The sequence below is a fragment of the Crinia signifera genome, unplaced genomic scaffold (genome assembly GCF_055691185.1).
Source record: "Crinia signifera unplaced genomic scaffold, ASM5569118v1 HAP2_SCAFFOLD_74, whole genome shotgun sequence".
NCBI classification, from domain to species: Eukaryota; Metazoa; Chordata; class Amphibia; order Anura; family Myobatrachidae; genus Crinia; species Crinia signifera.
Window position 1 is genome coordinate 368,006 of NW_028142643.1, and position 26,372 is coordinate 394,377.

The 26,372-nt window shown below is 44.4% G+C and overlaps 5 non-coding genes across 5 annotated transcripts; 3 read left to right on the forward strand and 2 right to left on the reverse strand.

Moving 5' to 3' along the window:
* Positions 1-420: 420 nt before the first annotated feature.
* Positions 421-493, reverse strand: TRNAK-CUU (transfer RNA lysine (anticodon CUU)). The gene has a single exon. It is a non-coding gene; the product is annotated as a tRNA-Lys (tRNA).
* A 5,080-nt stretch (positions 494-5,573) lies between these two features.
* TRNAK-CUU (transfer RNA lysine (anticodon CUU)) lies at positions 5,574-5,646 on the reverse strand. The gene has a single exon. It is a non-coding gene; the product is annotated as a tRNA-Lys (tRNA).
* A 1,277-nt stretch (positions 5,647-6,923) lies between these two features.
* TRNAG-GCC (transfer RNA glycine (anticodon GCC)) lies at positions 6,924-6,994 on the forward strand. Its single transcript has one exon. It is a non-coding gene; the product is annotated as a tRNA-Gly (tRNA).
* A 2,172-nt stretch (positions 6,995-9,166) lies between these two features.
* TRNAG-GCC (transfer RNA glycine (anticodon GCC)) lies at positions 9,167-9,237 on the forward strand. The gene has a single exon. It is a non-coding gene; the product is annotated as a tRNA-Gly (tRNA).
* Positions 9,238-26,064: 16,827 nt separating this feature from the next.
* TRNAG-GCC (transfer RNA glycine (anticodon GCC)) lies at positions 26,065-26,135 on the forward strand. Its single transcript has one exon. It is a non-coding gene; the product is annotated as a tRNA-Gly (tRNA).
* Positions 26,136-26,372: the final 237 nt, after the last annotated feature.

A 26,372-nucleotide genomic window follows, 5' to 3' on the forward strand; every position in this document is an offset into this window, starting at 1 on the left:
GTTAAAGAGTGCCTGGCTCTTTGCATTTTGGTGGTGCAGGTATAGAGTTCAACATACAATGATTTAGTGGTAGAATCTTGTGGTTTAGTGGTAGAATTCTCGCCTGCCATAAGGGAGGCATGGATCTGAAAAGGGAATAAACACCACCCAATGTTGTGCTCAAAGCAAATGACTCTTAGATTTGGAGTCTTATTCGCTATTGACTCAGATAGCTAGGCTTTTTTACAGTGTTATGGCATCATGGCAAGGCAAGGATTGCCCTTCAATCTATAAAACCAAAGCAAGGTTTCCACATTTAGTAGATCCTGAGATTCCTGCTTGGTTTCACACACTGATGTACACCTCTTTTAAGTTTCAAATAAAACACGTTTGGTTGTGTAGTGACAGAGATCTCGCCTGTAGAATTCTGGGAAAAAACACTGCCCAACGTGGGGCTCGAACCCACGACCCTGAGATTAAGAGTCTCATGCTCTACCGACTGAGCTAGCCAGGCTTGGTTACTGTGATTTGACAAAAAGGCCACTCAAGCCAAGGAGTGCAATACAGGCTATTAAAGTAGATCTAGGCTACCACATTCAGTACACTGAGATGCATGCTTGGTTTCACACATTGAGGAAAATGGGTAAGTAACCTTGAAGTAAAATGTGAAGCATTGGTTGTTCAGTGGTAGAATTCTCGCCTGCCACGCGGGAGGCCCGGGTTCGATTCCCGGCCAATGCAGTACTCAAGTTTTACTGAAATTATGGTATATTTTGTTAAAGAGTGTCTGGCTCTTTGCATTTTGGTGGTGCAGGTAAAGAATTCCACATACAATAAATTAATGTTAGAATCTTGTGGTTTAGTGGTAGAATTCCCACCTGCCAAGAGAGAGGTCTGGATCTGAAAAGGGAATAAACACCAAACAAATGTTGTACTAAAAGCATATGACTCTTAGCTTGGGAGTTTTATTTCTATTGACTAAGCTGGCCAGGCTTTGTTACAGTGTTGTAGCATCAAGGCAAGGCAACGCTTGCTCTTCAATCTACACTATTAAACCAAAGCAAAGTTTCCACATTCAGTAGATCCTGATATTCCTGCATGGTTTCACCCACTGATGTACACCTGAAACAGCGATATATTTTGTTAAAGAGTGCCTGGCTCTTTGCATTTTGGTGGTGCAGGTATAGAATTCAACATACAATGATTTAGTGGTAGAATCTTGTAGTTTAGTGGTAGAATTATCGCCTGCTATGAGGGAGGCATGGATCTGAAAAGGGAATAAACACCACCCAATGTTGTGCTCAAAGCAAATGACTCTTAGATTTGGAGTCTTATTCGCTATTGACTCAGATAGCTAGGCTTTTTTACAGTGTTATGGCATCATGGCAAGGCAAGGATTGCCCTTCAATCTATAAAACCAAAGCTAGGTTTCCACATTTAGTAGATTCTGAGATTCCTGCTTGGTTTCACACACTGATGTACACCTCTTTTAAGTTTCAAATAAAACACGTTTGGTTGTGTAGTGACAGAGATCTCGCCTGTAGAATTCTGGGAAAAAACACCGCCCAACGTGGGGCTCGAACCCACGACCCTGAGATTAAGAGTCTCATGCTCTACCGACTGAGCTAGCCAGGCTTGGTTACTGTTGTGTGACAAAAAGGACACTCAAGCCAAGGAGTGCCCTACAAGCTATTAAAGTAGATCTAGGCTACCACATTCAGTACACTGAGATGCATGCTTGGTTTCACAAATTGAGGAAAATGGGTAAGTAACCGTAAAGTAAAATGTGAAACATTGGTTGTTCAGTGGTAGAATTCTCGCCTGCCACGCGGGAGGCCCGGGTTTGATTCCGGGGCAATGCAGTACTCAAGTTTTATTGAAACCAAGCAGGAATCTCAGGATCTACTAAATGTGGAAACCTAGCTTTGGTTTTATAGATTGAAGGGCAATCCTTGCCTTGCCATGATGCCATAACACTGTAAATAAGCCTAGTTATCTGAGTCAATAGCGAATAAGACTCCAAATCTAAGAGTCATTTGCTTTGAGCACAACATTGGGTGGTGTTTATTCCCTTTTCAGATCCATGCCTCCCTCATAGCAGGCGAGAATTCTACCACTAAACTACAAGATTCTACCACTAAATCATTGTATGTTGAATTCTATACCTGCACCACCAAAATGCAAAGAGCCAGGCACTCTTTAACAAAATAAATTGCTGTTTCAGGTGTACATCAGTGGGTGAAACCATGCAGGAATATCAGGATCTACTGAATGTGGAAACTTTGCTTTGGATTGCCCTTCAATTTATAAAACCAAAGCAAGGTTTCCACATTTAGTAGATCCTGAGATTCCTGCTTGGTTTCACACACTGATGTACACCTCTTTTAAGTTTCAAATAAAACATGTTTGGTTGTGTAGTGACAGAGATCTCGCCTGTAGAATTCTGGGAAAAAACACCGCCCAACGTGGGGCTCGAACCCACGACCCTGAGATTAAGAGTCTCATGCTCTACCGACTGAGCTAGCCAGGCTTGGTTACTGTGATGTGACAAAAAGGCCACTCAAGCCAAGGAGTGCCCTACAAGCTATTAAAGTAGATCTAGGCTACCACATTCAGTACACTGAGATGCATGCTTGGTTTCACACATTGAGGAAAATGGGTAAGTAACCTTGAAGTAAAATGTGAAGCATTGGTTGTTCAGTGGTAGAATTCTCGCCTGCCACGCGGGAGGCCCGGGTTCGATTCCCGGCCAATGCAGTACTGAAGTTTTACTGAAATTATGGTATATTTTGTTAAAGAGTGGCTGGCTCTTTGCATTTTGGTGGTGCAGGTATAGAATTCCACATACAATAAATTAATGGTAGAATCTTGTGGTTTAGTGGTAGAATTCCCACCTGCCAAGAGAGAGGTCTGGATCTGAAAAGGGAATAAACACCAAACAAATGTTGTACTAAAAGCATATGACTCTTAGCTTGGGAGTTTTATTTCTATTGACTAAGCTGGCCAGGCTTTGTTACAGTGTTGTAGCATCAAGGCAAGGCAACGCTTGCTCTTCAATCTACACTACTAAACCAAAGCAAAGTTTCCACATTCAGTAGATCCTGATATTCCTGCATGGTTTCACCCACTGATGTACACCTGAAACAGCGATATATTTTGTTAAAGAGTGCCTGGCTCTTTGCATTTTGGTGGTGCAGGTATAGAATTCAACATACAATGATTTAGTGGTAGAATCTTGTAGTTTAGTGGTAGAATTATCGCCTGCTATGAGGGAGGCATGGATCTGAAAAGGGAATAAACACCACCCAATGTTGTGCTCAAAGCAAATGACTCTTAGATTTGGAGTCTTATTCGCTATTGACTCAGATAGCTAGGCTTTTTTACAGTGTTATGGCATCATGGCAAGGCAAGGATTGCCCTTCAATCTATAAAACCAAAGCTAGGTTTCCACATTTAGTAGATTCTGAGATTCCTGCTTGGTTTCACACACTGATGTACACCTCTTTTAAGTTTCAAATAAAACACGTTTGGTTGTGTAGTGACAGAGATCTCGCCTGTAGAATTCTGGGAAAAAACACCGCCCAACGTGGGGCTCGAACCCACGACCCTGAGATTAAGAGTCTCATGCTCTACCGACTGAGCTAGCCAGGCTTGGTTACTGTTGTGTGACAAAAAGGCCACTCAAGCCAAGGAGTGCCCTACAAGCTATTAAAGTAGATCTAGGCTACCACATTCAGTACACTGAGATGCATGCTTGGTTTCACAAATTGAGGAAAATGGGTAAGTAACCGTAAAGTAAAATGTGAAACATTGGTTGTTCAGTGGTAGAATTCTCGCCTGCCACGCGGGAGGCCCGGGTTTGATTCCCGGCCAATGCAGTACTCAAGTTTTATTGAAACCAATCAGGAATCTCAGGATCTACTAAATGTGGAAACCTAGCTTTGGTTTTATAGATTGAAGGGCAATCCTTGCCTTGCCATGATGCCATAACACTGTAAAAAAGCCTAGTTATCTGAGTCAATAGCGAATAAGACTCGAAATCTAAGAGTCATTTGCTTTGAGCACAACATTGGGTAGTGTTTATTCCCTTTTCAGATCCATGCCTCCCTCATAGCAGGCGAGAATTCTACCACTAAACTACAAGATTCTACCACTAAATCATTGTATGTTGAATTCTATACCTGCACCACCAAAATGCAAAGAGCCAGGCACTCTTTAACAAAATAAATTGCTGTTTCAGGTGTACATCAGTGGGTGAAACCATGCAGGAATATCAGGATCTACTGAATGTGGAAACTTTGCTTTGGATTGCCCTTCAATTTATAAAACCAAAGCAAGGTTTCCACATTTAGTAGATCCTGAGATTCCTGCTTGGTTTCACACACTGATGTACACCTCTTTTAAGTTTCAAATAAAACATGTTTGGTTGTGTAGTGACAGAGATCTCGCCTGTAGAATTCTGGGAAAAAACACCGCCCAACGTGGGGCTCGAACCCACGACCCTGAGATTAAGAGTCTCATGCTCTACCGACTGAGCTAGCCAGGCTTGGTTACTGTGATGTGACAAAAAGGCCACTCAAGCCAAGGAGTGCCCTACAAGCTATTAAAGTAGATCTAGGCTACCACATTCAGTACACTGAGATGCATGCTTGGTTTCACACATTGAGGAAAATGGGTAAGTAACCTTGAAGTAAAATGTGAAGCATTGGTTGTTCAGTGGTAGAATTCTCGCCTGCCACGCGGGAGGCCCGGGTTCGATTCCCGGCCAATGCAGTACTGAAGTTTTACTGAAATTATGGTATATTTTGTTAAAGAGTGGCTGGCTCTTTGCATTTTGGTGGTGCAGGTATAGAATTCCACATACAATAAATTAATGGTAGAATCTTGTGGTTTAGTGGTAGAATTCCCACCTGCCAAGAGAGAGGTCTGGATCTGAAAAGGGAATAAACGCCAAACAAATGTTGTACTAAAAGCATATGACTCTTAGCTTGGGAGTTTTATTTCTATTGACTAAGCTGGCCAGGCTTTGTTACAGTGTTGTAGCATCAAGGCAAGGCAACGCTTGCTCTTCAATCTACACTACTAAACCAAAGCAAAGTTTCCACATTCAGTAGATCCTGATATTCCTGCATGGTTTCACCCACTGATGTACACCTGAAACAGCGATATATTTTGTTAAATAGTGCATGGCTCTTTGCATTTTGGTGGTGCAGGCATAGAATTCAACATACAATGATTTAGTGGTAGAATCTTGTGGTTTAGTGGTAGAATTCTCGCCTGCCATGAGGGAGGCATGGATCTGAAAAGGGAATAAACACCACCCAATGTTGTGCTCAAAGCAAATGACTCTTAGATTTGGAGTCTTATTCGCTATTGACTCAGATAGCTAGGCTTTTTTACAGTGTTATGGCATCATGGCAAGGCAAGGATTGCCCTTCAATCTATAAAACCAAAGCAAGGTTTCCACATTTAGTAGATCCTGAGATTCCTGCTTGGTTTCACACACTGATGTACACCTCTTTTAAGTTTCAAATAAAACATGTTTGGTTGTGTAGTGACAGAGATCTCGCCTGTAGAATTCTGGGAAAAAACACCGCCCAACGTGGGGCTCGAACCCACGACCTTGAGATTAAGAGTCTCATGCTCTACCGACTGAGCTAGCCAGGCTTGGTTACTGTGATGTGACAAAAAGGCCACTCAAGCCAAGGAGTGCCCTACAAGCTATTAAAGTAGATCTAGGCTACCACATTCAGTACACTAAGATGCATGCTTGGTTTCACACATTGAGGAAAATGGGTAAGTAACCTTGAAGTAAAATGTGAAGCATTGGTTGTTCAGTGGTAGAATTCTCGCCTGCCACGCGGGAGGCCCGGGTTTGATTCCCGGCCAATGCAGTACTGAAGTTTTACTGAAATTATGGTATATTTTGTTAAAGAGTGGCTGGCTCTTTGCATTTTGGTGGTGCAGGTATAGAATTCCACATACAATAAATTAATGGTAGAATCTTGTGGTTTAGTGGTAGAATTCCCACCTGCCAAGATAGAGGTCTGGATCTGAAAAGGGAATAAACACCAAACAAATGTTGTACTAAAAGCATATGACTCTTAGCTTGGGAGTTTTATTTCTATTGACTAAGCTGGCCAGGCTTTGTTACAGTGTTGTAGCATCAAGGCAAGGCAACGCTTGCTCTTCAATCTACACTACTAAACCAAAGCAAAGTTTCCACATTCAGTAGATCCTGATATTCCTGCATGGTTTCACCCACTGATGTACACCTGAAACAGCGATATATTTTGTTAAATAGTGCATGGCTCTTTGCATTTTGGTGGTGCAGGCATAGAATTCAACATACAATGATTTAGTGGTAGAATCTTGTGGTTTAGTGGTAGAATTCTCGCCTGCCATGAGGGAGGCATGGATCTGAAAAGGGAATAAACACCACCCAATGTTGTGCTCAAAGCAAATGACTCTTAGATTTGGAGTCTTATTCGCTATTGACTCAGATATATAGGCTTTTTTACAGTGTTATGGCATCATGGCAAGGCAAGGATTGCCCTTCAATTTATAAAACCAAAGCAAGGTTTCCACATTTAGTAGATCCTGAGATTCCTGCTTGGTTTCACACACTGATGTACACCTCTTTTAAGTTTCAATCAAAACACGTTTGGTTGTGTAGTGACAGAGATCTCGCCTGTAGAATTCTGGGAAAATACACCGCCCAACGTGGGGCTCGAACCCACGACCCTGAGATTAAGAGTCTCATGCTCTACCGACTGAGCTAGCCAGGCTTGGTTACTGTGATGTGACAAAAAGGCCACTCAAGCCAATGAGTGCCCTACAAGCTATTAAAGTAGATCTAGGCTACCACATTCAGTACACTGAGATGCATGCTTTGTTTCACACATTGAGGAAAATGGGTAAGTAATCCTGAAGTAAAATGTGAAGCATTGGTTGTTCAGTGGTAGAATTCTCGCCTGCCACGCGAGAGGCCCGGGTTCGATTCCCGGCCAATGCAGTACTCAAGTTTTACTGAAATTATGGTATATTTTGTTAAAGAGTGGCTGGCTCTTTGCATTTTGGTGGTGCAGGTATAGAATTCCACATACAATAAATTAATGGTAGAATCTTGTGGTTTTATGGTAGAATTCCCACCTGCCAAGAGAGAGGTCTGGATCTGAAAAGGGAATAAACACCAAACAAATGTTGTACTAAAAGCATATGACTCTTAGCTTGGGAGTTTTATTTCTATTGACTAAGCTGGCCAGGCTTTGTTACAGTGTTGTAGCATCAAGGCAAGGCAACGCTTGCTCTTCAATCTACACTATTAAACCAAAGCAAAGTTTCCACATTCAGTAGATCCTGATATTCCTGCATGGTTTCACCCACTGATGTACACCTGAAACAGCGATATATTTTGTTAAAGAGTGCCTGGCTCTTTGCATTTTGGTGGTGCAGGTATAGAATTTAACATACAATGATTTAGTGGTAGAATCTTGTGGTTTAGTGGTAGAATTCTCGCCTGCCATGAGGGAGGCATGGATCTGAAAAGGGAATAAACACCACCCAATGTTGTGCTCAAAGCAAATGACTCTTAGATTTGGAGCCTTATTCGCTATTGACTCAGATAGCTAGGCTTTTTTACAGTGTTATGGCATCATGGCAAGGCAAGGATTGCCCTTCAATTTATAAAACCAAAGCAAGGTTTCCACATTTAGTAGATCCTGAGATTCCTGCTTGGTTTCACACACTGATGTACACCTCTTTTAAGTTTCAAATAAAACACGTTTGGTTGTGTAGTGACAGAGATCTCGCCTGTAGAATTCTGGGAAAAAACACCGCCCAACGTGGGGCTCGAACCCACGACCCTGAGATTAAGAGTCTCATGCTCTACCGACTGAGCTAGCCAGGCTTGGTTACTGTTGTGTGACAAAAAAGGCCACTCAAGCCAAGGAGTGCCTTACAAGCTATTAAAGTAGATCTAGGCTACCACATTCAGTACACTGAGATGCATGCTTGGTTTCACAAATTGAGGAAAATGGGTAAGTAACCGTGAAGTAAAATGTGAAGCATTGGTTGTTCAGTGGTAGAATTCTCGCCTGCCACGCGGGAGGCCCGGGTTCGATTCCCGGCCAATGCAGTACTCAAGTTTTACTGAAATTATGGTATATTTTGTTAAAGAGTGTCTGGCTCTTTGCATTTTGGTAGTGCAGGTATAGAATTCCACATACAATAAATTAATGTTAGAATCTTGTGGTTTAGTGGTAGAATTCCCACCTGCCAAGAGAGAGGTCTGGATCTGAAAAGGGAATAAACACCAAACAAATGTTGTACTAAAAGCATATGACTCTTAGCTTGGGAGTTTTATTTCTATTGACTAAGCTGGCCAGGCTTTGTTACAGTGTTGTAGCATCAAGGCAAGGCAACGCTTGCTCTTCAATCTACACTATTAAACCAAAGCAAAGTTTCCACATTCAGTAGATCCTGATATTCCTGCATGGTTTCACCCACTGATGTACACCTGAAACAGCGATATATTTTGTTAAAGAGTGCCTGGCTCTTTGCATTTTGGTGGTGCAGGTATAGAATTTAACATACAATGATTTAGTGGTAGAATCTTGTGGTTTAGTGGTAGAATTCTCGCCTGCCATGAGGGAGGCATGGATCTGAAAAGGGAATAAACACCACCCAATGTTGTGCTCAAAGCAAATGACTCTTAGATTTGGAGTCTTATTCGCTATTGACTCAGATATATAGGCTTTTTTACAGTGTTATGGCATCATGGCAAGGCAAGGATTGCCCTTCAATTTATAAAACCAAAGCAAGGTTTCCACATTTAGTAGATCCTGAGATTCCTGCTTGGTTTCACACACTGATGTACACCTCTTTTAAGTTTCAATCAAAACACGTTTGGTTGTGTAGTGACAGAGATCTCGCCTGTAGAATTCTGGGAAAATACACCGCCCAACGTGGGGCTCGAACCCACGACCCTGAGATTAAGAGTCTCATGCTCTACCGACTGAGCTAGCCAGGCTTGGTTACTGTGATGTGACAAAAAGGCCACTCAAGCCAATGAGTGCCCTACAAGCTATTAAAGTAGATCTAGGCTACCACATTCAGTACACTGAGATGCATGCTTTGTTTCACACATTGAGGAAAATGGGTAAGTAATCCTGAAGTAAAATGTGAAGCATTGGTTGTTCAGTGGTAGAATTCTCGCCTGCCACGCGAGAGGCCCGGGTTCGATTCCCGGCCAATGCAGTACTCAAGTTTTACTGAAATTATGGTATATTTTGTTAAAGAGTGGCTGGCTCTTTGCATTTTGGTGGTGCAGGTATAGAATTCCACATACAATAAATTAATGGTAGAATCTTGTGGTTTAGTGGTAGAATTCCCACCTGCCAAGAGAGAGGTCTGGATCTGAAAAGGGAATAAACACCAAACAAATGTTGTACTAAAAGCATATGACTCTTAGCTTGGGAGTTTTATTTCTATTGACTAAGCTGGCCAGGCTTTGTTACAGTGTTGTAGCATCAAGGCAAGGCAACGCTTGCCTTCAATCTACACTATTAAACCAAAGCAAAGTTTCCACATTCAGTAGATCCTGATATTCCTGCATGGTTTCACCCACTGATGTACACCTGAAACAGCGATATATTTTGTTAAAGAGTGCCTGGCTCTTTGCATTTTGGTGGTGCAGGTATAGAATTTAACATACAATGATTTAGTGGTAGAATCTTGTGGTTTAGTGGTAGAATTCTCGCCTGCCATGAGGGAGGCATGGATCTGAAAAGGGAATAAACACCACCCAATGTTGTGCTCAAAGCAAATGACTCTTAGATTTGGAGCCTTATTCGCTATTGACTCAGATAGCTAGGCTTTTTTACAGTGTTATGGCATCATGGCAAGGCAAGGATTGCCCTTCAATTTATAAAACCAAAGCAAGGTTTCCACATTTAGTAGATCCTGAGATTCCACACACTGATGTACACCTCTTTTAAGTTTCAAATAAAACACGTTTGGTTGTGTAGTGACAGAGATCTCGCCTGTAGAATTCTGGGAAAAAACACCGCCCAACATGAGGCTCGAACCCACGACCCTGAGATTAAGAGTCTCATGCTCTACCGACTGAGCTAGCCAGGCTTGGTTACTGTGATGTGACAAAGAGGCCACTCAAGCCAAGGAGTGCCCTACAAGCTATTAAAGTAGATCTAGGCTACCACATTCAGTACACTGAGATGCATGCTTGGTTTCACACATTGAGGAAAATGGGTAAGTAACCGTGAAGTAAAATGTGAAGCATTGGTTGTTCAGTGGTAGAATTCTCGCCTGCCACGCGGGAGGCCCGGGGTTGATTCCCGGCCAATGCAGTACTCAAGTTTTACTGAAATTATGGTATATTTTGTTAAAGAGTGTCTGGCTCTTTGCATTTTGGTGGTGCAGGTATAGAATTCCACATACAATAAATTAATGGTAGAATCTTGTGGTTTAGTGGTAGAATTCCCACCTGCCAAGAGAGAGGTCTGGATCTGAAAAGGGAATAAACACCAAACAAATGTTGTACTAAAAGCATATGACTCTTAGCTTGGGAGTTTTATTTCTTTTTTTTTTTTCCATCAATAAATTTTTATTGGTACAGAAAGTTTATATGGGGTACAAAAAAGAAAAGGGGGACATTTCAGGGAGGAGGGGGGGGGGACATGGACTTCAATCATATCACATTGCAACTTGGCAGACAACACAAAACATTACATGTCGCTACACAGAGCGACTAGTTTCGGGAACCTGTTGATAGACAAGATAAAGCCTGCCGACCATGATAGTCTTAAGAGCTATAGGTAGGTCAATCAGTGGATGAGGAAGGAGCAGGCCCTAGGCTTTGGACCTGGGATGGGGAGGCCTCTGGGGATTCTATCAAGCTAAACTGTGTGTGGGGTAGGGAGGTTGTGGAAGGTAAAAAACTGGCACCGTCTCCCTCTGTGGTATAAATGTACCATGGTAGCCAACGGGGATGGGAGTGGGGGGGTCCCGGAGGGGAAGATAGTGAGCAGGTTTCCATAAGGAAATGGTGATTTGTTTTCAAAATGACCTGGAGGAGGGATGGGGGGGAGGGTTGTTTCCATTGTTGGGCTAAGTTTGCCCGGGCCGCAATAAGTATGTGTCCGAGCACGTATGCTTTTTCTGTCGGGACCTCAGCGGGAAACAGATGAAACAGGGCAATACTTGGTGCTGGGGTCAGTTTCAGCTGAAGGACCTTATCGATTAACTTGAATACATCGTCCCAGTACGACTTAAGCTTGAGACAGGACCAGAAGATATGATATATATTGCCCACGCAGCCACACCGTCTCCAACACTGGTTGGAGCAAGATGGCCAGAAGGTGGTACTCAGTAATTTAACAACAACAGGGGGCGTGGCCACGGCACGTAGGGAGTAGGACGTGTTCGTTACTCTCTCCCGCTCTATGCTTTGAATAAGCGATCCTGGGGTATCCCCCTATTCCCTGACACAGAGACCTGTTGCCTGGCGGGAGCACGAGCAGTACGGACAGTACAAGCGGCTACCTGAGCGACGGCGTAGTCCCTGTGGAGGTGGTGACACGCAGGAAGGGCGCCCGGATAAGCGTACCTGGTCCGGTGCGGCGTCTCCTGTTAGCGGAGGTGGTGCGTGGGACGTGCCGGCGGTGAGGCGAGCCAGCGGTACGGGAGAAACAGGAGAGGCAGCCGGTACCCGAGGCTGCGCAGCGTGTGGTGAGGGGACGCAGTGCCAAGTCTGGAAGGAGGCTGGGCCGTTCTGCAGTGGCCGGAGACGGTGTCGACAGGGGGGAGCAAGAGGAGGAAACGAAGGTCTGCTTTGGAGGTGGGAGCCTGCTTGTAACCCCGGCAAAACCCCGCTCAGTCCCACTGAAAATTGGGCTGTGGTTTACTGGCATTGACTGTCGGACTACACTGAGTGAGTCCATATCCTTCCTTATTACCTTACTTAAAGCTTATACTAACACACAGCACTGAGAGTATCTGGTTCCATTGAACACGGCGCTACAGCAAATGTGTACTGACTGTTGGTGACTGCATCATGGGAGCTAATATCCCTGCTTATACCCTCCTTTAAGTCTACAAAAAGGAGCCTGCCTGTTCCCCCGTTTAAATTTCACTCAGTCCCATTGAATACTGTACTGGGGTATATTGGCATTGACTGTCTGTGGCCACACCTGGTGAGATCATATATCTGCTTATAACTTTGTTTAAAGCCCACAGCAATTTACAGTACTGAGCGCATCTGATTGGCGAAAAGGAGCCTGCTTGTACCCCTGTTAATACTTTGCCCAGGTCCATTGAGTGGTGTGCTGCGGTATACTGGCATTGACCATTCGGGACTGCACCGAGTGACTTTACATCTTTGCTTATACCCCTGCTCAAAGCGTATATCAATTCACAGTACTGGGTGCATTGGGGTGGGCAAGGGTAAGTAGAGGAAGCCAGAACTCCCCAAGTACTGGTTGAATCAGACCAGTAGGAATTTAAAGGGCAGACTCAGTAGTAATTGAGCAACAGTCTCGGTCTGCAACAGCATCACCGCGGAAGTAGACGAGTCGGGGGTCTGTAAATTTCTAATACGCTCATACCAGGCCTGCCATCTAGCCCACAAATGGGGAAAACACAAAACACCACAGCCGCAAACAAACTGGCTAAATTTGCTAGGGGCCCTGTTACCCCAACATCTTCAGCGAAAGGTGGAGGCACCCCCCCTGTCACCCCTCCTGAAGAAGCTGAGAAATCCACAGACTCACTCTCTATCCAAAAAGTCTTGGACGCATTAGCGGCCAGTGAGGGCCGTTTAGCGACCCAGATTGGAAAAATCCAGGATGACTTGGACATTATGCGAACGGCAGTCCAAAAAATTAAAGAACGGACCAAGGAAGTGGAAAAGCGCACTTGCGCTTTGGAAGATCTGGTAACTCCCTTGGCCCAGAAAGTGGAGGTCATGGGGCAGCAAGCGGCCAATATGGAAAGCAGACTAACCGATATGGAGGGGCGCCTAAGGCGCAAAAACCTGAGATTTCTGGGGTTTCCAGAAAATGTGGAAGGCCCCAATCCTGAACAGTTCCTCCAAAATTGGCTGAGGGACGTGTTTGGGAAAGATGCCTTCTCGGGCTTTTTTGCCATTGAAAGAGCTCATAGGGTTCCAATGAGACTCCCTCCTCCAGGGGCACCAGACCGAACCCTCATTGCCAAATTTTTGTATTACCCCGACAGGGATCAAATCCTTCGTTTGAGTCGTGCTAAAGGCCCTTTGTCTTGGAATAACAAAATAATCTCTGTGTTTCCTGATTATGCGCGGGGTGTGCAAAAGGACAGGGCTCAATTTGTGGCAGCAAAAAGAAGATTACGAGAATTGCAACTGGACTATGCCATGCTGTTTCCAGCCAAATTGAGAGTAATTCAGGAGGGGAAAACCCTCTTCTTTATGAGCCCCAAGGAAATTAATAACTGGCTGGATAGGAACTACCCGGCATCTCAGCCATTGGGGCCTAATTGAGACCTGTTCTGTATAATATGGATAGTAGAATGCTGCTTGTATTGTCGCTAGGATTGTTAATGTAGCTGATCTTTGAGATTGGCTACGGCCAACTTCAAATGTTTAAGTATACTATAACAGTAAATTATTGTGCTGATGTCGGGGGGGGGGGGATCGAGATACTGTTGTGTGTATAAGGAGCGGGAGAGAGTCCCAAATGGGTGGCCATTAAATCGATTGCCCCTACACAAGCTCAGGGAGGGCTTGGGGGGGAGGGTGAGGGGGTTGGGTGGATAGGGATTAGGCATGTCTGGTTGGGTGGGTGGCATGCAGGGTGGGGGGAAGGTGGGGAAGGGGGGGGGTGGGTTGTGAACAGGTTTACTATCTCCGGTCAGGGAAGGGAACAGGAGGCGGAAGGTGGCTGCCCCGTACTATCCATAGAAAAAAGGCCCAGACAAGTTGAATGGGGGTAATGAAATTTAGTCTCCTCACGTGGAACGTGAGGGGTCTTAACAATAAGTTTAAAAGGTCCCTAGTCCTAAAGGAACTTCGCAGATATGCGGTGGATATTATTTGTTTGCAAGAGACCCATCTGGAGGGGAGCAGAGTATTATCTTTAAAAAAGGCATGGATCGGATGGTCATACCACTCGACCTTCACCTCTGCCTCCAGAGGGGTATCTGTTTTGGTGAGGAAAGGGATCCCGTTTTCAGTGGAGTCGGTGGTTGTAGACCCATATGGTCGATATGTGTTTTTAAAATGCAAGTTGGACACATTTGTATTCTTATTGATGTCTGTTTACATTCCTCCCCCATTTAACTATGAGGTGATGAAGAGGGTTGCGGAATATATGGCCCTCTCTCCAGATACCCCTGCTATGATCCTTGGCGATTTTAACAACGTTTTAGATCCACAAATTGACAGGTGGGGGTCAAATTCTGTTGGGGAAGGACAAAAATCTGGATTTTCTCAAATGGTTAAGGGGATGGGACTGAGGGATGTCTGGAGAGAGCGCCACCCGGAGGTGAAGGAATTCTCTTGTTTTTCTGGTTCACATAGTGTATTTTCGAGAATCGATATGGCCCTGGCCACTGTGGAATGTCTTCCCAAAATTTGTGGAGCCGTCTACAGGGCCAGGGGCATCTCGGACCATTCCCCCTTAGAAATCACACTCGCCCCGGGAGGGCAAAGGGGGTATGTATATTGGCGTCTGAATACTTACTGGTTGTCTAAGCTAGGACCAGCTCCACGTCTAGAGGGACTGTGGGAGGACTTTTTGGCCCTTAACGAGGGTACAGCACCAATTGATATGGTGTGGGATGCATTTAAATCTTACATTAGGGGATCCTTAATAAAGGAAATTGCTGGCCTGAAAGCTTCGTATAAGCAAGAGGAGCTAAGACTAGAACAAAAATGTAAACAGTTAGAATTGAAATATATACAGGAAAAAAACAGTGATAGTAAAAAGGAATGGTTGGAGGCCCAAAAGTCCTGGAATATAAAGATGAAGGATAAAGTCATGCTAAAAGAAATATTCGCAACTCATCATAAATATGTAACAGGGGATAGGCCCGGAAGTTTTATGGCCCATTTAGCAAAAGTAGAACAACCCCCCACAACTGTTCTGGAAATCAGGGACGAGACGGGAGTGGCAATTAGTTCAACCCCGGAAATAGTCCAGAGCTTTGTCCAGTACTATCAAACACTTTATAAATCTAATTTGGAAAGGTCCCCCGAGGAGATACAGGCCTATTTAGCACAGGTGGCTCCGCTGAAATTATCAGTGGAACTTAAACAAAAGCTAGATGCCCCGTTCACTCTGCAGGAGGTAGAACTTGCAATTAGAACTATTCCCAGTGGGAAAGCCCCAGGCACAGACGGTATCCCCCAGGATTTTTATAAAAAATACTCTACGTTTTTTTCCTCTAGATTTTTGGGGCTTCTCAATAAAATGTATGAGACAAAGAAATTGCCTCCCTCCATGTCTGAAGCGCTTATAATTAATCTCCCTAAGAAAGGTAAAGACCCAAGCCTGAGAGAATCCTATAGGCCCATCTCCCTCCTAACAAACGATGTTAAGATTTTGGCCAAACTCCTTGCCACTCGCTTGAACAATGCTATAGGACGAATAATTCACTCTGACCAAACAGGTTTCATACCAGGGAGGTCCTCTACATCCAATCTAAGAAGGCTGTATTGTCATCTACAGGCATGCCAGGATGGTAATGAGGCCCCCGGGGTGATATCATTAGACGCTGCTAAAGCGTTCGATACACTTGAATGGGAGTTCCTTTGGAAAGTGCTGGAGTGGATAGGAGTAGGACCAATCTTCATTAACTGGGTGAAAATACTATATTCAGATCCCAAAGCAAGAGTGATGGTGAACGGCTATGTTTCTCCTAGTTTCGCCATAAAGAGAGGCACACGCCAGGGCTGCCCACTATCACCGGCCCTTTTTGCTATTGCAATGGAGCCTTTGGCATGCAGAATTAGATCATGCACTGAGATTCAGGGCCTCATGGTTGGAGGGAAGGAGGACCGCATAGCACTATATGCGGATGATGTGTTACTGTTTGTGCGAAACTTGGGGAGAGACATACCTGAGATTCTTAAAATAGTAAACCAGTTCGGGGATTTCTCAGGGTTGAGGATAAACTGGAACAAATCCTGTATCCTACCCCTGGGTAACATAGCACCAACGGAGCAGCTTCTTGATAGGTCTTTGGAAATAGTGGAGAGATTTCAATACCTAGGCATAGTCATCTCAAAAAACACAGCTGATTTTATTAAGCTTAACATTAACCCCCTGATAGATTATATAAAAGCGAAGATTGGGTCATGGTCCAGATTGCCACTTTCAGTCACGGGTAGAGTCAACCTGGTAAAAATGGTGATACAGCCGAAATTGCTATATGTCATCCAGCACGCTCCATCTTACCTCCCCCGGAACGTGTTTCGGACAATTGAAGGTCTTATTTCATCCCTGGTCTGGAACAAAAAAAGGGTCCGGATCAGGCAGAAGGTTATGACCAGACCCAAGACTGAGGGTGGCCTGGCCTTGCCAGATTTTTGGCTATACTATCTGGCTACCCAGATGGACTTTCTGGGGTCATGGATAAAAAAGGGGCAGGACATGGAGTTAATAGAAGCAATGGTTCGGCTAGTGTCCCCTGGTCATTCACCACTCCACCTTCTACTTTCAGGGAATAATCAGCATGACTGGCCCCCGATAGTCAAACAAGCAATAACAATTTGGAATAGGGTGGAGAGTATTTTGGGTAGCGGGGGACTGGACCCAGAAACACCCATACATAATGCCCGATGTTTAAAAGAACTGGTAGATCTACAGGTCTACCAGGTATGGGGGACAAGGGGCCTGGTTGAAATTGGGCAGTTGTATGACACAGCAGGGGTCCGGACGTTTTTATCATTAAAAAATGAATTTAATTTACCCAATAACTTCCGTTACCGCTACTTCCAACTAAGGCACGCCCTGGGGGCCCAATTTAGATCTGGAAGCCCAATAATGGAGGAATCTTTAACCAAAAAATTCCTCAAGAAGGCCAGGCCTAGGCATAGGATAGCCCAGTGTTATAAACTTCTCCTACAGGAATCTGGAAAAGATAACTTAGAAGTATTGAAAACTAAATGGGAGTCGGATGTGGGTGAGATTAAAATGGACAAATGGAAGGAAGCACTGGCCAATATACAGAAGGCAACGGGGCAGGTCAAATTCCAACAAATACAATTGTTTATTACTCACAGAACTTACCTAACCCCAGTTCGCCTTCACAGGTTCGGGGGGAGGAATGACAGTACCTGTCCTAAGTGTAAGAGGAACGAAGGGACCTTTTTCCATATGATATGGGCTTGTCCTACAGTAAAACATTTCTGGGACAAGGTAATCAAGACCCTGGAAGGTATTGGGGTTCCTAAGTCGGCATGCACCCCTAAGCTATGTATACTATCTATACAGGGTGAACCAGATCTGGACAGGCCTCTATGGCTCTTGGTAATTATTTTAAGTACCCTAGCCAAAATCTGTATTGCAAGGAAATGGATGGCAGAGGAGGGGCCCTCATTTGAGGCTTGGGTTAACCTTGTGAACTGTACAATGGACCATGAGAAATTTCTTCATCGGGTTAGGTCGACGGAGAGAAAGTTCCATCAGATCTGGGATGTATGGGTGAATTATAACGACCACTGATAGGCGGATCGATGCAGATACCTGAGCGATAGGGGCTATATAGAAGGTTATACTATGTCCTTTGTTCCAGGCCGGGGGTAGGGGAGTTATGGTAAACTTGTTCATGGGGTTTTGGTGTGTATGTATTGTGGGTCGTGGTCGGGGAGTCAGAGAGGGGGGCCCAAACACTCGAAGAGGCAAAAAGGTCTTGAGTTAGATTAAAATTTAAGGTATTCTCTCTTGGATGCAGTTCGTAATTCATGTGGTTTAAGATCACATAGGTATAGACTTGATGACTAAGTGGGGTAGGGTTATAAGTAATAATTTTTGAAAAAATAAAATAGAAATTTTTTCTTTACACTCCATATATTTTGAGAGAACACATATCGTGATAGGAGCACATAGCATTTGCGATGGAGGCAATCTATACAGGTTTAAGATGTGCACTTTCCTTTTTTTCCTTTTTTTTTTTTTTTTTTTTTTTTTTTTCTCTTTGGAGGGAAGGAAGGAAAAAGAGAAGAAGAAAACAGTACACAATAAGGGTCTGCACCTCACATATTTTTTGATAGGAATATGTAACTTTTTGACTAAAACCAGTACACAATAAGGCGTTGTGCCTCACATACTTTTTGAAATGTTTATTTAACACCTGGGTTCGATGAATATATATAGGGTGATAAAATACACCCCCCCCTTTTTTTTTTTCTTTTTTTTTTTTTTTTCTCTCTTCCCTCTCCTGATTAAAATCAGCACACAATAAAGGTTCGTGCCTCACACTCCTTTTGATAGGAATATTTAACACATGGGTTTGAAGGAATTTACACTTTTATGTATTGCAAGCCAGTAATTGAGGGTATACCTGGGAATTGCGAATAAAGAATATAGCAGGCCTTGAGAGCATAAACTAAGGAATGGGCTGCCCCCTCCTCGTCTCCCTGACCAGTTTCATAAGGGGATATAAATGTCTAAAGCTTTTAATGTTTTTGTTTTTTGTCTGAGCGCAAGTCGCATATATTTGTACTGTTATTTGTAAAAAATGAATAAAGAAAATTGGAATAAAAAAAAAAAAAAAAAAAAGATGGCCAGAAGGTGTGAAGGCGGTCGGGAGTCAGGTAGAGGCGGTTGATGAGCTTAATATGCATCTCTGTGTGGTTGAGGCAACGGGACATTGAGTAGGAGGATAGAAAGATCCGGCGCCACTGGGAAGGCGAAAATGTCTCTCCCAGGTCCGCCTCCCACTTCCTATGGGCAGAGGTCTTAGAAAACTCAGAGGGGGTCACCAGTACTTTATACCAAAAGGAGATATCTCCTTTAGAGTGTAACAGGGCCGGTCTGGAGAGAGCTACCTGTGAGAGAGCATCCGGTGTAGAGTAACTGTGGAAGTTGGTTTTCCACCAATGTGCTAGCTGTAAATAGTGGTACTGTTCTGTCATGGGGAGTGAAAAGCGGTGTTGGAGGGTAGTGAAGGGAATCATGGTGCGGGCTTCCAGGACGTCCCCCATTGAGACAATTCCGCAGGACTTCCAGACAGTCAGACGGAGGTTGGGGATCAACTTTGCCACTGTGGTGATGGGGAGGGTAGTGATAAGGAAAGTCGGGTCGGGGAGGGTAGTGGACAGTTGGTCCCACACATGTAGAGTGGCCTTAGTGGAAGGGAGTAGGTTCGGAGGGGTAATTCTGACGTGTTTTGGCATCTTAAACAGGTCTGATAAAGGTACATGGGGGGAGCGGGATTGTTCGATATTTACCCAAGCCCTCGGAGAGGAGAGGTCAGTGTAATATTTAATTGGGGCCAGTAGGCAGGCTGACTGGTAATGGGATAGGTCAGGGAGGTCTAGTCCTCCAAAGGCTCTGGGGATCGACATTTTGGAACGAGCCATTGCTGGGGGCTTGGCTGACCAGACATACTTTGTCAGGATGGAGGAAGCAAGTTGCAGAGATTTTTTGGGGAAAATGTAGGGAATAGTGCGGAATAAATACATTAATTTGGGAAGCAGGGACATCTTAAACGCCGCCATGCGACCCAACCAGGAAATTTCAAACGATAGCCAGGATTTAGAAATAGCGGCCAAGGATGTGAGAAGTGGGGTTAACTTAGCTTCGAAGACATCGGCCATGTGGGGTGTGATATGTATGCCTAGGTATTTTATCGACTTGGCTTGCCAATTGTATTTGTAGGTGGCTTTGAGGAGGGGTAAGGAGCTGGCAAGGTTTATTGGAAGGGCGTCAGTTTTTGTTGTGTTAAGTTTATAATAGGAAGCTGCACTGTATGAAGTGAGTGCTGTATGGAGGAATGGGAGGGAGGTGATAGGGCTGGTCACGAAAAGCAGTACATCGTCCGCAAAGAGACTAAGCTTGTGGGTAATAGGGCCTACGTGTAGACCCGGCAGGTCGGGGTTGTTGCGGATGGAAACGGCCAGGGGTTCTATAGAAAGAACAAAAATCAATGGGGAGAGAGGGCATCCCTGTCTGGTGCCGTTGGAAATCTTAAAAGGGTCTGATAGGAAACCGTTGCTGAACACCCGGGCCGACGGGGAGCTATATAATGATAGAATTGACTTGAGAATCCGGTCTCTGAAGCCAAAGCGTGTCAACACCTCCTGCATATACTTCCAGTTTAATCTATCGAACGCTTTTTCAGCGTCTAGCGATAGGAGGAGGAGATCCTGCTCGGCAGAGAGGGAGTCAATCAGATCGAAGACTCTCCTGGTGTTGTCCGAAGCCTGTCGGCCAGGGACAAATCCCGTCTGGTCCGGGTGCACTAACAAGGGCAAGAAGTTATTGATACGGAGGGCTAATAATTTGGCATATAGTTTAATATCATTATTCAATAGGGCAATAGGGCGATAGTTTTGACATAGGGCCGGATTTTTGCCTGGTTTTGGGATGGTTACTATGCGGGCTTCTAATAGTTCAGGGGGGGCATAGCCAGTTGAGGATAATTCGTTGAAAAGATTAGTAAGGTATGGGGCTAGGAGGTCACTGAAAGAGATATAGAAATCTGCTATGAACCCATCGGGTCCAGGGGCCTTATTACGGGGGAGAGATTTAATCGCTGAGTGGACCTCTGCTTGTGTCCAGGGGGCGTTGAGGGATTCTAATTGGTCGGGGGTGAGGGAGGGGAGCTGTAGGCCATCTAGGAAGCTGGAGATAGAGTCAGTAGTGGGCTGTGGTGTGGAGGGGTCTGTAGAAAGATTGTATAACTTAGAGTAATACTCTGCGAATTGGTTGGCAATAGCTTTAGGATTGCAGAGTTTCTCATTGGTGGGGGAATTGATACATTTGATTCTGTTCCTGGCCTGTTGGGCGCGAAGCTTACGGGCAAGCATTCTGCCTGACCTGTTACTCGAGAGGTAGAATTTGTGTCGTAGCCTGTTCAGGGCTGTTTGGGTGCGCGCATGTAGAAGTTTTTGGAGTTGGCTACGTACAGCTGCTAATTCCTTCTTTAACAGGCCAGAGGGAGAGGTTTTGTTTTGGGCTTCGAGGGCGACCAATTTAGCCTCTAGGGCCTTTTGAGCCATCATGGTTCTACGCTTTAAGTTGGCCCCTGCTTGTATAGCTGCGCCTCTGGTGACCGCTTTAAAGGCGCACCAGTGGTTGGTTGTGGATGTGTCGTTCGGCGAGTTGTTAGACATATAGGAGTTGATTGCCGTTAAAATGGTATTTTTCGCTGTGGGGTCTGTTAATAAATGTGTGAATAGCCGCCACGGCCTGGGGGGGATTTTGGACGGGCGAAAGTCCCAATGCCAGACAACAGGGGCATGGTCGGACCATGTGATTGGGAGGATGTCGACTCCTACAGTGTGTTGCAGGGACCATTTGTCGCAAAGGACAAAGTCGATCCTGGAGTAAGTGTTGTGTACCGGGGAGTAAAAAGTATACTCCCGTCCAGTTGGGTAGGTCGTTCTCCAGGTGTCATAGAGGTCAAATTCTCCCAGAAGGTTGCGAAATGCTAGGGATGCGTTGGTGGAAGAGGATTGACGGGAGGTGGGTTGTCGGGACCTGTCCAGTGTAGGGTCTAGGGTCAAGTTAAAATCACCCAGAAGTATCAGGGAGCCCTTGGCTTCTTTTCTAACTAGGGAGAATAGCTTGCGTAGAAAGGGGATCTGGTTGGAGTTGGGAGCATAAATGCAAACGATAGTGGTGAGTCTGTCTTCAAGGAGGCCCGTCAGGAGTAAGTATCTGCCATTCTTGTCGGCTAACTGGGAGTGGAGGACAAATGGGGTATGTTTATTGAATAGGAGCGCCACACCGTTCCGCTTAGCGGGACCATTGGCAAAATAAGTCACTGGGTAGTTTGTGTCTTTAAAGGTAGGGGGTCTGGGGGAGGCAAAATGCGTCTCCTGCAGGGCAACAATGTCTGCCTTTTGCCTATGGAAGTAAGTCAGGGCTAATCTACGCTTGTTGGGAGAGTTCAGTCCTTTGACATTTAATGAAAGGAATTTAGGCATTAGGAGGGTTCAAGAGGGTGCTAATGACCGCCATAGGGTACTCAGTTGGCGAATCGAGACTGGGGGCAGAGCGGCAACAGTTACTGAAGTCCGGGGGCAGGGGGGGGGTTAAAGAGGAAAGGGGGTATGGTGCGGGAGGGGGACACAGAACAGAATAAGGATTGGGGGATAAGGAAAGGTAAAACAAAAGGGTCCTGCATATGGGACCCGCATGACTACTGCAGGGGGGTGGAAACGGGGGTTTCTTGCAGTAGTATAGGAGTAGTAGGGGGTGGCCTGGTCACCTGAAAAGAAAGGAACCAAGGAGAGATCTCGCCTGTAGAATTCTGGGAAAAAACACCACCCAACGTGGGGCTCGAACCCACGACCCTGAGATTAAGAGTCTCATGCTCTACCGACTGAGCTAGCCAGGCTTGGCTACTGTGATTTGACAATAAGGCCACTCAAGCCAAGGAGTGCAATACAAGCTATTAAAGTAGATCTAGGCTACCACATTCAGTACACTGAGATGCATGCTTGGTTTCACACATTGAGGAAAATGGGTGAGTAACCGTGAAGTAAAATGTGAAGCATTGGTTGTTCAGTGGTAGAATTCTCGCCTGCCACGCGGGAGGCCCGGGTTCGATTCCCGGCCAATGCAGTACTCATGTTTTACTGAAATTATGGTATATTTTGTTAAAGAGTGTCTGGCTCTTTGCATTTTGGTGGTGCAGGTATAGAATTCCACATACAATAAATTAATGTTAGAATCTTGTGGTTTAGTGGTAGAATTCCCACCTGCCAAGAGAGAGGTCTGGATCTGAAAAGGGAATAAACACCAAACAAATGTTGTACTAAAAGCATATGACTCTTAGCTTGGGAGTTTTATTTCTATTGACTAAGCTGGCCAGGCTTTGTTACAGTGTTGTAGCATCAAGGCAAGGCAACGCTTGCTCTTCAATCTACACTATTAAACCAAAGCAAAGTTTCCATATTCAGTAGATCCTGATATTCCTGCATGGTTTCACCCACTGATGTACACCTGAAACAGCGATATATTTTGTTAAAGAGTGCCTGGCTCTTTGCATTTTGGTGGTGCAGGTATAGAATTTAACATACAATGATTTAGTGGTAGAATCTTGTGGTTTAGTGGTAGAATTCTCGCCTGCCATGAGGGAGGCATGGATCTGAAAAGGGAATAAACACCACCCAATGTTGTGCTCAAAGTAAATGACTCTTAGATTTGGAGTCTTATTCGCTATTGACTCAGATAACTAGGCTTTTTTACAGTGTTATGGCATCATGGCAAGGCAAGGATTGCCCTTCAATCTATAAAACCAAAGCTAGGTTTCCACATTTAGTAGATCCTGAGATTCCTGCTTGGTTTCACACACTGATGTACACCTCTTTTAAGTTTCAAATAAAACAGGTTTGGTTGTGTAGTGACAGAGATCTCGCCTGTAGAATTCTGGGAAAAAACACCGCCCAACGTGGGGCTCGAACCCACGACCCTGAGATTAAGAGTCTCATGCTCTACCGACTGAGCTAGCCAGGCTTGGTTACTGTGATTTGACAAAAAGGCCACTCAAGCCAAGGAGTGCAATACAGGCTATTAAAGTAGATCTAGGCTACCACATTCAGTACACTGAGATGCATGCTTGGTTTCACACATTGAGGAAAATGGGTAAGTAACCGTGAAGTAAAATGTGAAGCATTGGTTGTTCAGTGGTAGAATTCTCGCCTGCCACGCGGGAGGCCTGGGTTCGATTCCCGGCCAATGCAGTACTCAAGTTTTACTGAAATTTTGGTATATTTTGTTAAAGAGTGTCTGGCTCTTTGCATTTTGGTGGTGCAGGTATAGAATTCCACATACAATAAATTAATGTTAGAGTCTTGTGGTTAAGTGGTAGAATTCCCACCTGCCAAGAGAGAGGTCTGGATCTGAAAAGGGAATAAACACCAAACAAATGTTGTACTAAAAGCATATGACTCTTAGCTTGGGAGTTTTATTTCTATTGACTAAGCTGGCCAGGCTTTGTTACAGTGTTGTAGCATCAAGGCAAGGCAATGCTTGCTCTTCAATCTACACTATTAAACCAAAGCAAAGTTTCCACATTCAGTAGATCCTGATATTCCTGCATGGTTTCACCCACTGATGTACACCTGAAAAAGCGATATATTTTGTTAAAGAGTGCCTGGCTCTTTGCATTTTGGTGGTGCAGGTATAGAATTCAACATACAATGATTTAGTGGTAGAATCTTGTGGTTTAGTGGTAGAATTCTCGCCTGCCATGAGGGAGGCATGGATCTGAAAAGGGAATAAACACCACCCAATGTTGTGCTCAAAGCAAATGACTCTTAGATTTGGAGTCTTATTCGCTATTGACTCAGATAACTAGGCTTTTTTACAGTGTTATGGCATCATGGCAAGGCAAGGATTGCCCTTCAATCTATAAAACCAAAGCTAGGTTTCCACATTTAGTAGATCCTGAGATTCCTGCTTGGTTTCACACACTGATGTACACCTCTTTTAAGTTTCAAATAAAACAGGTTTGGTTGTGTAGTGAGAGAGATCTCGCCTGTAGAATTCTGGGAAAAAACACCGCCCAACGTGGGGCTCGAACCCACGACCCTGAGATTAAGAGTCTCATGCTCTACCGACTGAGCTAGCCAGGCTTGGTTACTGTTGTGTGACAAAAAGGCCACTCAAGCCAAGGAGTGCCCTACAAGCTATTAAAGTAGATCTAGGCTACCACATTCAGTACACTGAGATGCATGCTTGGTTTCACAAATTGAGGAAAATGGGTAAGTAACCGTGAAGTAAAATGTGAAGCATTGGTTGTTCAGTGGTAGAATTCTAGCCTGCCACGCGGGAGGCCCGGGTTCGATTCCCGGCCAATGCAGTACTCAAGTTTTACTGAAATTATGGTATATTTTGTTAAAGAGTGTCTGGCACTTTGCATTTTGGTGGTGCAGGTAAAGAATTCCACATACAATAAATTAATGTTAGAATCTTGTGGTTAAGTGGTAGAATTCCCACCTGACAAGAGAGAGGTCTGGATCTGAAAAGGGAATAAACACCAAACAAATGTTGTACTAAAAGCATATGACTCTTAGCTTGGGAGTTTTATTTCTATTGACTAAGCTGGCCAGGCTTTGTTACAGTGTTGTAGCATCAAGGCAAGGCAACGCTTGCTCTTCAATCTACACTAATAAACCAAAGCAAAGTTTCCACATTCAGTAGATCCTGATATTCCTGCATGGTTTCACCCACTGATGTACACCTGAAACAGCAATATATTTTGTTAAAGAGTGCCTGGCTCTTTGCATTTTGGTGGTGCAGGTATAGAATTCAACATACAATGATTTAGTGGTAGAATCTTGTAGTTTAGTGGTAGAATTCTCGCCTGCTATGAGGGAGGCATGGATCTGAAAAGGGAATAAACACCACCCAATGTTGTGCTCAAAGCAAATGACTCTTAGATTTGGAGTCTTATTCGCTATTGACTCAGATAACTAGGCTTTTTTACAGTGTTATGGCATCATGGCAAGGCAAGGATTGCCCTTCAATCTATAAAACCAAAGCTAGGTTTCCACATTTAGTAGATCCTGAGATTCCTGCTTGGTTTCACACACTGATATACACCTCTTTTAAGTTTCAAATAAAACACGTTTGGTTGTGTAGTGACAGAGATCTCGCCTGTAGAATTCTGGGAAAAAACACCGCCCAACGTGGGGCTCGAACCCACGACCCTGAGATTAAGAGTCTCATGCTCTACCGACTGAGCTAGCCAGGCTTGGTTACTGTTGTGTGACAAAAAGGCCACTCAAGCCAAGGAGTGCCCTACAAACTATTAAAGTAGATCTAGGCTACCACATTCAGTACACTGAGATGCATGCTTGGTTTCACAAATTGAGGAAAATGGGTAAGTAACCGTGAAGTAAAATGTGAAGCATTGGTTGTTCAGTGGTAGAATACTCGCCTGCCATGCGGGAGGCCCGGGTTCGATTCCCGGCCAATGCAGTTCTCAAGTTTTACTGAAATTATGGTATATTTTGTTAAAGAGTGTCTGGCTCTTTGCATTTTGGTGGTGCAGGTAAAGAATTCCACATACAATAAATTAATGTTAGAATCTTGTGGTTAAGTGGTAGAATTCCCACCTGCCAAGAGAGAGGTCTGGATCTGAAAAGGGAATAAACACCAAACAAATGTTGTACTAAAAGCATATGATTCTTAGCTTGGGAGTTTTATTTCTATTGA